Genomic DNA, 10,536 nt, shown 5'->3' with positions numbered 1-10,536 from the left:
CCTAAACAATGGCCACCTACTCCAACTCCCCGTACCCAAAAGCCACCATATGCAATTTCATCAACACCGAGCCAGACCTATCGTATCATACATCCCAACATCACCCCTTCAATGCCATATACCCAGACAGCACACAAAACCCTATGCCTAGCCGGACAGCCACCCAAACATGCCTATTACACATTGCCTGACACACTGGCTGTAGAATGCCTATAAACGCTTCAGGAAACCAGCACCAGCCATGGAAGACAAAACCCAGATTCAGAAATCCCCAATCTCTAAGCCTCTTCAAAGACTGCATCTCAGCCCGACAAGGACATCTCCAACAACACCCCACACCACCAAACATCAGACCTCTACTGACACGCATTGAACCTGGCAACCTCACAAAGGTTTCCACCAAACCGCTCATCCGCCCACCGTGTCTATCGCTCCTTCCTCTCCACCGAGCCGATCCACCGCCTGTCACCCTGCTCCTCCGGCGCTCCCTGGGAACTACGCTCCCAGGCGCCTCAAAAAATTGCCCTGCCTGCCAAAACCCCGTCCCAGAGCCTGACCTCTGCCCAAACGTTGGCGATGAACGTCGCCTCGCAGAGTGGCCGGGACCGGGGAAAAAAAACCCCAGCCGGGGGAGAAAAAAAAAATCCCCCAGCTGGGGTTTTTTTATTCTACTTTTATTTTTATTTCTGTGGAAAAAGTTTGCTGTTAGCTACCACCACCAAACCCAACCCTCAAAACACCGTGAACACCCCACGCCACACAACCCTATCAAAGGAGGTAGATGCAAAGGACTGCAACATACCAGGGACACATGTAGTCCCATACCTACATTCACCCACACAACCCAGCGCCTCAAAAAGGGCCCTGCCTGCAAAAACCCCGTACCACCAAGCCTCACAACCCTACCAAAGCACGCATTCCACCCGGCAACCTCACAAAGGTTTCCACCAAACCGCTCATCCGCCCACCGTGTCTATCGCGCCTTCCTCTCCACCGAGCCGATCCACCGCCTGTCACCCTGCTCCTCCGGCGCTCCCTGGGAACTCCGCTCCCAGGCGCCTCAAAAAATTGCCCTGCCTGCCAAAACCCCATCCCAGAGCCTGACCTCCACCCAAACGTTGCCGATGAACGTCGCCTCACAGAGCGGCCGGGACCGGGGAAAAAAAATTCCCCCAGCTGGGGTTTTTTTTATTCTAATTTTATTTTTAATCCTGTGGAACAAGTTTGCTGTTAGCTACCACCACCAAACCCAACCCTCAAAACTCCGTGAACACCCCACACTGCACAACGTTATCAAAGACAGTTTCTACAAAATATATGTCGCTACCCGTGTCCCTGGTTCATTTCAAACTACATTCACCCATAGAACACAGGCAGCCAATATTGACTTCTGCATTCACTCAACCTCACTACGCAAGGATGTGTGAATGTACATCCAACGATACCACACCAGCTCTAATTGATCGCACGCAGCAATGATGTACACGGGCGAATGCTTCCACCACACCGCAGTGGTAGATTAACTATGGACATTCACTCAACTACAACAGGCAAACAGGGTACAACAAGCACTACATATGTGCAACCGTACAAGACAGCGGAGGTAAGTGCCTAGGTACACACACTCAGCCACACGAGTCACACAGGACAGCTATACAGATACACAACAATAAAGAACTCTACAATAGAAACTACATAGATGATATGTTCCAACAAACAAGAGCTGGAGGAATCTGTGCAGGCATATACATACACCAGTACAACAGTACGTGCATTCAACCGTACAAGTGTCAGAGGAATTTTAGTAGTGTGCAGTCACCCAAAGATGATGGTTACCAAAGGGAGGAACATATATTCCTTCACCTAAAGAAAACCCCACAACAATCCACACTCAATAGTGTTGTCACCATCACATCACTCCACAAGGACCTACCCCGCAACACCCCCCACCTCACATGCACCTGGCTTCTCCTCTCACCTGCTCCTTACCCGTGCTGGACTTGGACGGTCACCATCCTTTGCGGCCACTAGAGACAAAAGCATATAGAGTTGCCACTGCACTTTCTACAAAAATCAACAGCTCCACACCCCTCTTGTCTGCAACCCAGTTCACCTCAAACGCTCCTTTGCCACCTTGCCCTGACTCGACACCCCCAGGCAGGGCGGCTCCAAGCCAACACACCACAACCACAGACAAACCCTACACAGAACGCCAACAACAACACACCTCAAAAAACAAGCCAAGTCACTCAGCGAGACCGACGACGCACATACAGGAAACCTCCATCCGGGAAGAGCACACGCAGAACCCTAGCGTGCTCCTAGCGCCACGCCAGAAAACGACAAGACCTTCGTGGGCGGGGACAAGCGCTTCCTCTCAAAACTGACGAGATGGATGCGCAAGCAGCCCGCCTTCAAGACCTCAGCCCCTGAAAACGCAAGGAAGAAGTGCCAGTCCATAAAAGCGACAGCTAGCGAGCAGAGCCGCTCACAGGGCCGGGAACGGCGCGGCACAAGACCACCAGCCAGAAACACCCGAGATGCCAAAACGATCCACGCCGGAAGCTTGCGACGCCAAAAGAGAGGCGCCCGACGGGCGCCGAGCCCACGCCTAGGGCCTCGCCGGGCCCTACTAACGCTGCCGAGGCACCTGCCTGGCTCCTAAAGAGCAAAGACACCAACCGAGACCCGAGGAAGGTCGGAGGCACCCAACACAAAACACACACACTGCACAATAACGCACACAGCCTGGAACCGCCCTGCCCGGCACGCGTTCCCGTCACATTGAAGAGGAACCCGCTCCTTTTCCCTGCTCTCAAAGGGGACCGCTTCCCGGACAGCCCGCTCCGCCGCACCATCCTTAAAACCCCTCCCTCCCCCAACCCCTTCCCCAGCACCGTTGCCTCAACTTAGCTTTCAAGGGGCCCAGAGCCTCGGTCCACCCATCCTTCAGACGAACAAGCGCACAGTCAGCCCACTGCATCGGTCCTCCAAGGGCCAGGTGCCTTTTCATCACCTAAACAAAAACAACAAAAATACACACGCAGCAGCGCCGTCAGCCAGCATCCCATCGCTCAACAAGGACCCACCCCCGCAACGCCCCCCACCTCACGCGCACCCGGCTGCTCCGCGCCCATTGCGGACGAGGACGAACGCCATCCCCTGCGGCCCCTAGAGATACCACAGGATACACAAAGTTACCGTCGCTCCGCCAAAAAAAAAGGAAGAACGAACCACGCCGGCCCCGCGCCCCTCCCCTCTGCGACCCAGCTCCCCTCCAACGCGCATCCAGGCCCAAAGGCAGCCGGCGCACAACCTGCAACGCCAGAGACAAACGCTTCAATTGAGTGGCCGTACGACACCTTGCTCTCAAGCAGCCGCCTGGCCTTCGAGCCCCTCACCTCTCGGACCTCTCGTCGGCACGCGGCGTCTCCCCTCCGAAGCCTGCGTGCGGCACCTGCAAGAACCCAGGCAAGAAAGGACCCGCTCGGGTGCTGCGGGGCTCTCAGGATACCCGCACAAACCCCCCCCCCGTCTCAGACACGCACCTTTCCCTCGACAGCTCACCTGCCTGGCCTCCAGCAGATCCGGTTGCCATCTGGAGGCTCGCCCGCCACCTGCAAGAGCCAAACGCATGTCGCTCGCAACCACCCGCAACGCGACCCCTCAGGACGCATCGCTACGCTTCAGCCCACCCGTCACCGCTCACCCCGTGCGATTCCCCTCCGGTGCCCAGATCCCGCTCGGCTCCTCGCATGCGTCCACAAAGAAAAATTACCACAACGGGCTCATAGAGCCAACAGCCACATCTTCCCTCTAGATACACCGCACACCAACCCACCTGCTGACAGCGCCGTCCTCCATCACCCTGCACGACTCCTCCCTCGGCACCTGCCAAACCGATGCCAAACAAGTCACCTGCGTGCACGGCGACAGCCGAACCACGACACAGGTCTCGATCGCATGTAGGAACACCCCTCGAGAGCCCAACTAGGGCGGCTCTTAAACATGAGCACAATACATCAAACATTAAGCCCAGCACACAGACACGCCAGAACACCCTTGACACGCTACCTGCTCAGCTGAGACTCTAGCTCCCTCCCCCGCACACCTACGGTTGTTCCCTGGGGGCCCACAAAACCCAACAGGAATTACTTCCCTCACCCCCCCGACGACAGCCACTCGATCCAAGACGGCTGCAAAACTCCTTCCCCCCCACCTTCCCCCCGCCCCCCCCAAAGCCTGGGCGCATCCCTAGATGCCAGCACCACCCACCTCGCCCTGACTCTACATCCCCGGGCAGGGCGGCTCCAAGACAAACGCGGGACAACGCTACACAGAGCGCTACAGGCAACGCGCCCCGAAGGATGAGAGGCAGCTCTCGGAGAGAACGACGGCACCCAGACGGAACCCCCCCCGTCCGGCAAGACCGCCTGCGGGACCCCGACGGCGACGTCGGCAGGCCCTACGGCAACGCCAGAGAACGCCGACAGCTTCGCGGCCCGTGACAAGCGCTTCCTCTCACAACCGAGACGACGGACGCGCAACCAGCCCGGCTTCCAGACCTAACCGCCTAAGGATGCAAGGAAGAAATGCCAGTCCCAAAAAACTCACCGCGACAGAGCGGCGCCGCTCACGCAGCCGGGAACGACGCCGCCCAAGACGACCGTCCGAGACGCCAAAACGATCCACGCCGGAAGCTTGCGACGCCAAAAGAGAGGCGCCCGACGGGCGCCGAGCCCACGCCTAGGGCCTCGCCGGGCCCTACTAACGCTGCCGAGGCACCTGCCTGGCTCCTAAAGAGCAAAGACACCAACCGAGACCCGAGGAAGGTCGGAGGCACCCAACACAAAACACACACACTGCACAATAACGCACACAGCCTGGAACCGCCCTGCCCGGCACGCGTTCCCGTCACATTGAAGAGGAACCCGCTCCTTTTCCCTGCTCTCAAAGGGGACCGCTTCCCGGACAGCCCGCTCCGCCGCACCATCCTTAAAACCCCTCCCTCCCCCAACCCCTTCCCCAGCACCGTTGCCTCAACTTAGCTTTCAAGGGGCCCAGAGCCTCGGTCCACCCATCCTTCAGACGAACAAGCGCACAGTCAGCCCACTGCATCGGTCCTCCAAGGGCCAGGTGCCTTTTCATCACCTAAACAAAAACAACAAAAATACACACGCAGCAGCGCCGTCAGCCAGCATCCCATCGCTCAACAAGGACCCACCCCCGCAACGCCCCCCACCTCACGCGCACCCGGCTGCTCCGCGCCCATTGCGGACGAGGACGAACGCCATCCCCTGCGGCCCCTAGAGATACCACAGGATACACAAAGTTACCGTCGCTCCGCCAAAAAAAAAGGAAGAACGAACCACACCGGCCCCGCGCCCCTCCCCTCTGCGACCCAGCTCCCCTCAAACGCGCATCCAGGCCCAAAGGCAGCCGGCGCACAACCTGCAACGCCAGAGACAAACGCTTCAATTGAGTGGCCGTACGACACCTTGCTCTCAAGCAGCCGCCTGGCCTTCGAGCCCTTCACCTCTCGGACCTCTCGTCGGCACGCGGCGTCTCCCCTCCGAAGCCTGCGTGCGGCACCTGCAAGAACCCAGGCAAGAAAGGACCCGCTCGGGTGCTGCGGGGCTCTCAGGATACCCGCACAAACCCCGCCCCCGTCTCAGACACGCACCTTTCCCTCGACAGCTCACCTGCCTGGCCTCCAGCAGATCCGGTTGCCATCTGGAGGCTCGCCCGCCACCTGCAAGAGCCAAACGCATGTCGCTCGCAACCACCCGCAACGCGACCCCTCAGGACGCATCGCTACGCTTCAGCCCACCCGTCACCGCTCACCCCGTGCGATTCCCCTCCGGTGCCCGGATCCCGCTCGGCTCCTCGCATGCGTCCACAAAGAAAAATTACCACAACGGGCTCATAGAGCCAACAGCCACATCTTCCCTCTAGATACACCGCACACCAACCCACCTGCTGACAGCGCCGTCCTCCATCACCCTGCACGACTCCTCCCTCGGCACCTGCCAAACCGATGCCAAACAAGTCACCTGCGTGCACGGCGACAGCCGAACCACGACACAGGTCTCGATCGCATGTAGGAACACCCCTCGAGAGCCCAACTAGGGCGGCTCTTAAACATGAGCACAATACATCAAACATTAAGCCCAGCACACAGACACGCCAGAACACCCTTGACACGCTACCTGCTCAGCTGAGACTCTAGCTCCCTCCCCCGCACACCTACGGTTGTTCCCTGGGGGCCCACAAAACCCAACAGGAATTACTTCCCTCACCCCCCGACGACAGCCACTCGATCCAAGACGGCTGCAAAACTCCTTCCCCCCCACCTTCCCCCCGCCCCCCCCAAAGCCTGGGCGCATCCCTAGATGCCAGCACCACCCACCTCGCCCTGACTCTACATCCCCGGGCAGGGCGGCTCCAAGACAAACGTGGGACAACGCTACACAGAGCGCTACAGGCAACGCGCCCCGAAGGATGAGAGGCAGCTCTCGGAGAGAACGACGGCACCCAGACGGAACCCCCCCCGTCCGGCAAGACCGCCTGCAGGACCCCGACGGCGACGTCGGCAGGCCCTACGGCAACGCCAGAGAACGCCGACAGCTTCGCGGCCCGTGACAAGCGCTTCCTCTCACAACCGAGACGACGGACGCGCAACCAGCCCGGCTTCCAGACCTAACCGCCTAAGGATGCAAGGAAGAAATGCCAGTCCCAAAAAACTCACCGCGACAGAGCGGCGCCGCTCACGCAGCCGGGAACGACGCCGCCCAAGACGACCGTCCGAGACGCCAAAACGATCCACGCCGGAAGCTTGCGACGCCAAAAGAGAGGCGCCCGACGGGCGCCGAGCCCACGCCTAGGGCCTCGCCGGGCCCTACTAACGCTGCCGAGGCACCTGCCTGGCTCCTAAAGAGCAAAGACACCAACCGAGACCCGAGGAAGGTCGGAGGCACCCAACACAAAACACACACACTGCACAATAACGCACACAGCCTGGAACCGCCCTGCCCGGCACGCGTTCCCGTCACATTGAAGAGGAACCCGCTCCTTTTCCCTGCTCTCAAAGGGGACCGCTTCCCGGACAGCCCGCTCCGCCGCACCATCCTTAAAACCCCTCCCTCCCCCAACCCCTTCCCCAGCACCGTTGCCTCAACTTAGCTTTCAAGGGGCCCAGAGCCTCGGTCCACCCATCCTTCAGACGAACAAGCGCACAGTCAGCCCACTGCATCGGTCCTCCAAGGGCCAGGTGCCTTTTCATCACCTAAACAAAAACAACAAAAATACACACGCAGCAGCGCCGTCAGCCAGCATCCCATCGCTCAACAAGGACCCACCCCCGCAACGCCCCCCACCTCACGCGCACCCGGCTGCTCCGCGCCCATTGCGGACGAGGACGAACGCCATCCCCTGCGGCCCCTAGAGATACCACAGGATACACAAAGTTACCGTCGCTCCGCCAAAAAAAAAGGAAGAACGAACCACGCCGGCCCCGCGCCCCTCCCCTCTGCGACCCAGCTCCCCTCCAACGCGCATCCAGGCCCAAAGGCAGCCGGCGCACAACCTGCAACGCCAGAGACAAACGCTTCAATTGAGTGGCCGTACGACACCTTGCTCTCAAGCAGCCGCCTGGCCTTCGAGCCCCTCACCTCTCGGACCTCTCGTCGGCACGCGGCGTCTCCCCTCCGAAGCCTGCGTGCGGCACCTGCAAGAACCCAGGCAAAAAAGGACCCGCTCGGGTGCTGCGGGGCTCTCAGGATACCCGCACAAACCCCCCCCCCGTCTCAGACACGCACCTTTCCCTCGACAGCTCACCTGCCTGGCCTCCAGCAGATCCGGTTGCCATCTGGAGGCTCGCCCGCCACCTGCAAGAGCCAAACGCATGTCGCTCGCAACCACCCGCAACGCGACCCCTCAGGACGCATCGCTACGCTTCAGCCCACCCGTCACCGCTCACCCCGTGCGATTCCCCTCCGGTGCCCGGATCCCGCTCGGCTCCTCGCATGCGTCCACAAAGAAAAATTACCACAACGGGCTCATAGAGCCAACAGCCACATCTTCCCTCTAGATACACCGCACACCAACCCACCTGCTGACAGCGCCGTCCTCCATCACCCTGCACGACTCCTCCCTCGGCACCTGCCAAACCGATGCCAAACAAGTCACCTGCGTGCACGGCGACAGCCGAACCACGACACAGGTCTCGATCGCATGTAGGAACACCCCTCGAGAGCCCAACTAGGGCGGCTCTTAAACATGAGCACAATACATCAAACATTAAGCCCAGCACACAGACACGCCAGAACACCCTTGACACGCTACCTGCTCAGCTGAGACTCTAGCTCCCTCCCCCGCACACCTACGGTTGTTCCCTGGGGGCCCACAAAACCCAACAGGAATTACTTCCCTCACCCCCCCGACGACAGCCACTCGATCCAAGACGGCTGCAAAACTCCTTCCCCCCCACCTTCCCCCCGCCCCCCCCAAAGCCTGGGCGCATCCCTAGATGCCAGCACCACCCACCTCGCCCTGACTCTACATCCCCGGGCAGGGCGGCTCCAAGACAAACGCGGGACAACGCTACACAGAGCGCTACAGGCAACGCGCCCCGAAGGATGAGAGGCAGCTCTCGGAGAGAACGACGGCACCCAGACGGAACCCCCCCCGTCCGGCAAGACCGCCTGCGGGACCCCGACGGCGACGTCGGCAGGCCCTACGGCAACGCCAGAGAACGCCGACAGCTTCGCGGCCCGTGACAAGCGCTTCCTCTCACAACCGAGACGACGGACGCGCAACCAGCCCGGCTTCCAGACCTAACCGCCTAAGGATGCAAGGAAGAAATGCCAGTCCCAAAAAACTCACCGCGACAGAGCGGCGCCGCTCACGCAGCCGGGAACGACGCCGCCCAAGACGACCGTCCGAGACGCCAAAACGATCCACGCCGGAAGCTTGCGACGCCAAAAGAGAGGCGCCCGACGGGCGCCGAGCCCACGCCTAGGGCCTCGCCGGGCCCTACTAACGCTGCCGAGGCACCTGCCTGGCTCCTAAAGAGCAAAGACACCAACCGAGACCCGAGGAAGGTCGGAGGCACCCAACACAAAACACACACACTGCACAATAACGCACACAGCCTGGAACCGCCCTGCCCGGCACGCGTTCCCGTCACATTGAAGAGGAACCCGCTCCTTTTCCCTGCTCTCAAAGGGGACCGCTTCCCGGACAGCCCGCTCCGCCGCACCATCCTTAAAACCCCTCCCTCCCCCAACCCCTTCCCCAGCACCGTTGCCTCAACTTAGCTTTCAAGGGGCCCAGAGCCTCGGTCCACCCATCCTTCAGACGAACAAGCGCACAGTCAGCCCACTGCATCGGTCCTCCAAGGGCCAGGTGCCTTTTCATCACCTAAACAAAAACAAACAAAAATACACACGCAGCAGCGCCGTCAGCCAGCATCCCATCGCTCAACAAGGACCCACCCCCGCAACGCCCCCCCACCTCACGCGCACCCGGCTGCTCCGCGCACCCGGCTGCTCCGCGCCCATTGCGGACGAGGACGAACGCCATCCCCTGCGGCCCCTAGAGATACCACAGGATACACAAAGTTACCGTCGCTCCGCCAAAAAAAAAGGAAGAACGAACCACGCCGGCCCCGCGCCCCTCCCCTCTGCGACCCAGCTCCCCTCAAACGCGCATCCAGGCCCAAAGGCAGCCGGCGCACAACCTGCAACGCCAGAGACAAACGCTTCAATTGAGTGGCCGTACGACACCTTGCTCTCAAGCAGCCGCCTGGCCTTCGAGCCCCTCACCTCTCGGACCTCTCGTCGGCACGCGGCGTCTCCCCTCCGAAGCCTGCGTGCGGCACCTGCAAGAACCCAGGCAAGAAAGGACCCGCTCGGGTGCTGCGGGGCTCTCAGGATACCCGCACAAACCCCGCCCCCGTCTCAGACACGCACCTTTCCCTCGACAGCTCACCTGCCTGGCCTCCAGCAGATCCGGTTGCCATCTGGAGGCTCGCCCGCCACCTGCAAGAGCCAAACGCATGTCGCTCGCAACCACCCGCAACGCGACCCCTCAGGACGCATCGCTACGCTTCAGCCCACCCGTCACCGCTCACCCCGTGCGATTCCCCTCCGGTGCCCGGATCCCGCTCGGCTCCTCGCATGCGTCCGCAAAGAAAAATTACCACAACGGGCTCATAGAGCCAACAGCCACATCTTCCCTCTAGATACACCGCACACCAACCCACCTGCTGACAGCGCCGTCCTCCATCACCCTGCACGACTCCTCCCTCGGCACCTGCCAAACCGATGCCAAACAAGTCACCTGCGTGCACGGCGACAGCCGAACCACGACACAGGTCTCGATCGCATGTAGGAACACCCCTCGAGAGCCCAACTAGGGCGGCTCTTAAACATGAGCACAATACATCAAACATTAAGCCCAGCACACAGACACGCCAGAACACCCTTGACACGCTACCTGCTCAGCTGAGACTCTAGCTCCCTCCCCCGCACACCT

The 10,536-nt window shown here is 60.6% G+C and overlaps 1 long non-coding RNA gene across 1 annotated transcript in view; it reads right to left on the bottom strand.

Annotated features, from left to right (window-relative positions):
• LOC142051230 (uncharacterized) overlaps positions 1-2,486 on the bottom strand; it is a 3,561-nt gene extending 1,075 nt beyond the window's left edge. The window contains exon 1 of the long non-coding RNA XR_012658360.1: positions 1,979-2,486. This is a non-coding gene — a long non-coding RNA (uncharacterized LOC142051230). The remainder of the gene's footprint in view (positions 1-1,978) is intronic.
• Between the last annotated feature and the right edge of the window lie 8,050 nt (positions 2,487-10,536).

The sequence above is a fragment of the Phalacrocorax aristotelis genome, unplaced genomic scaffold, assembly GCF_949628215.1.
Source record: "Phalacrocorax aristotelis unplaced genomic scaffold, bGulAri2.1 scaffold_223, whole genome shotgun sequence".
Taxonomy (NCBI): Eukaryota; Metazoa; Chordata; class Aves; order Suliformes; family Phalacrocoracidae; genus Phalacrocorax; species Phalacrocorax aristotelis.
Note: the sequence above shows the minus strand (reverse complement) of the source record. Positions and strands in the feature narration are given on the sequence as shown.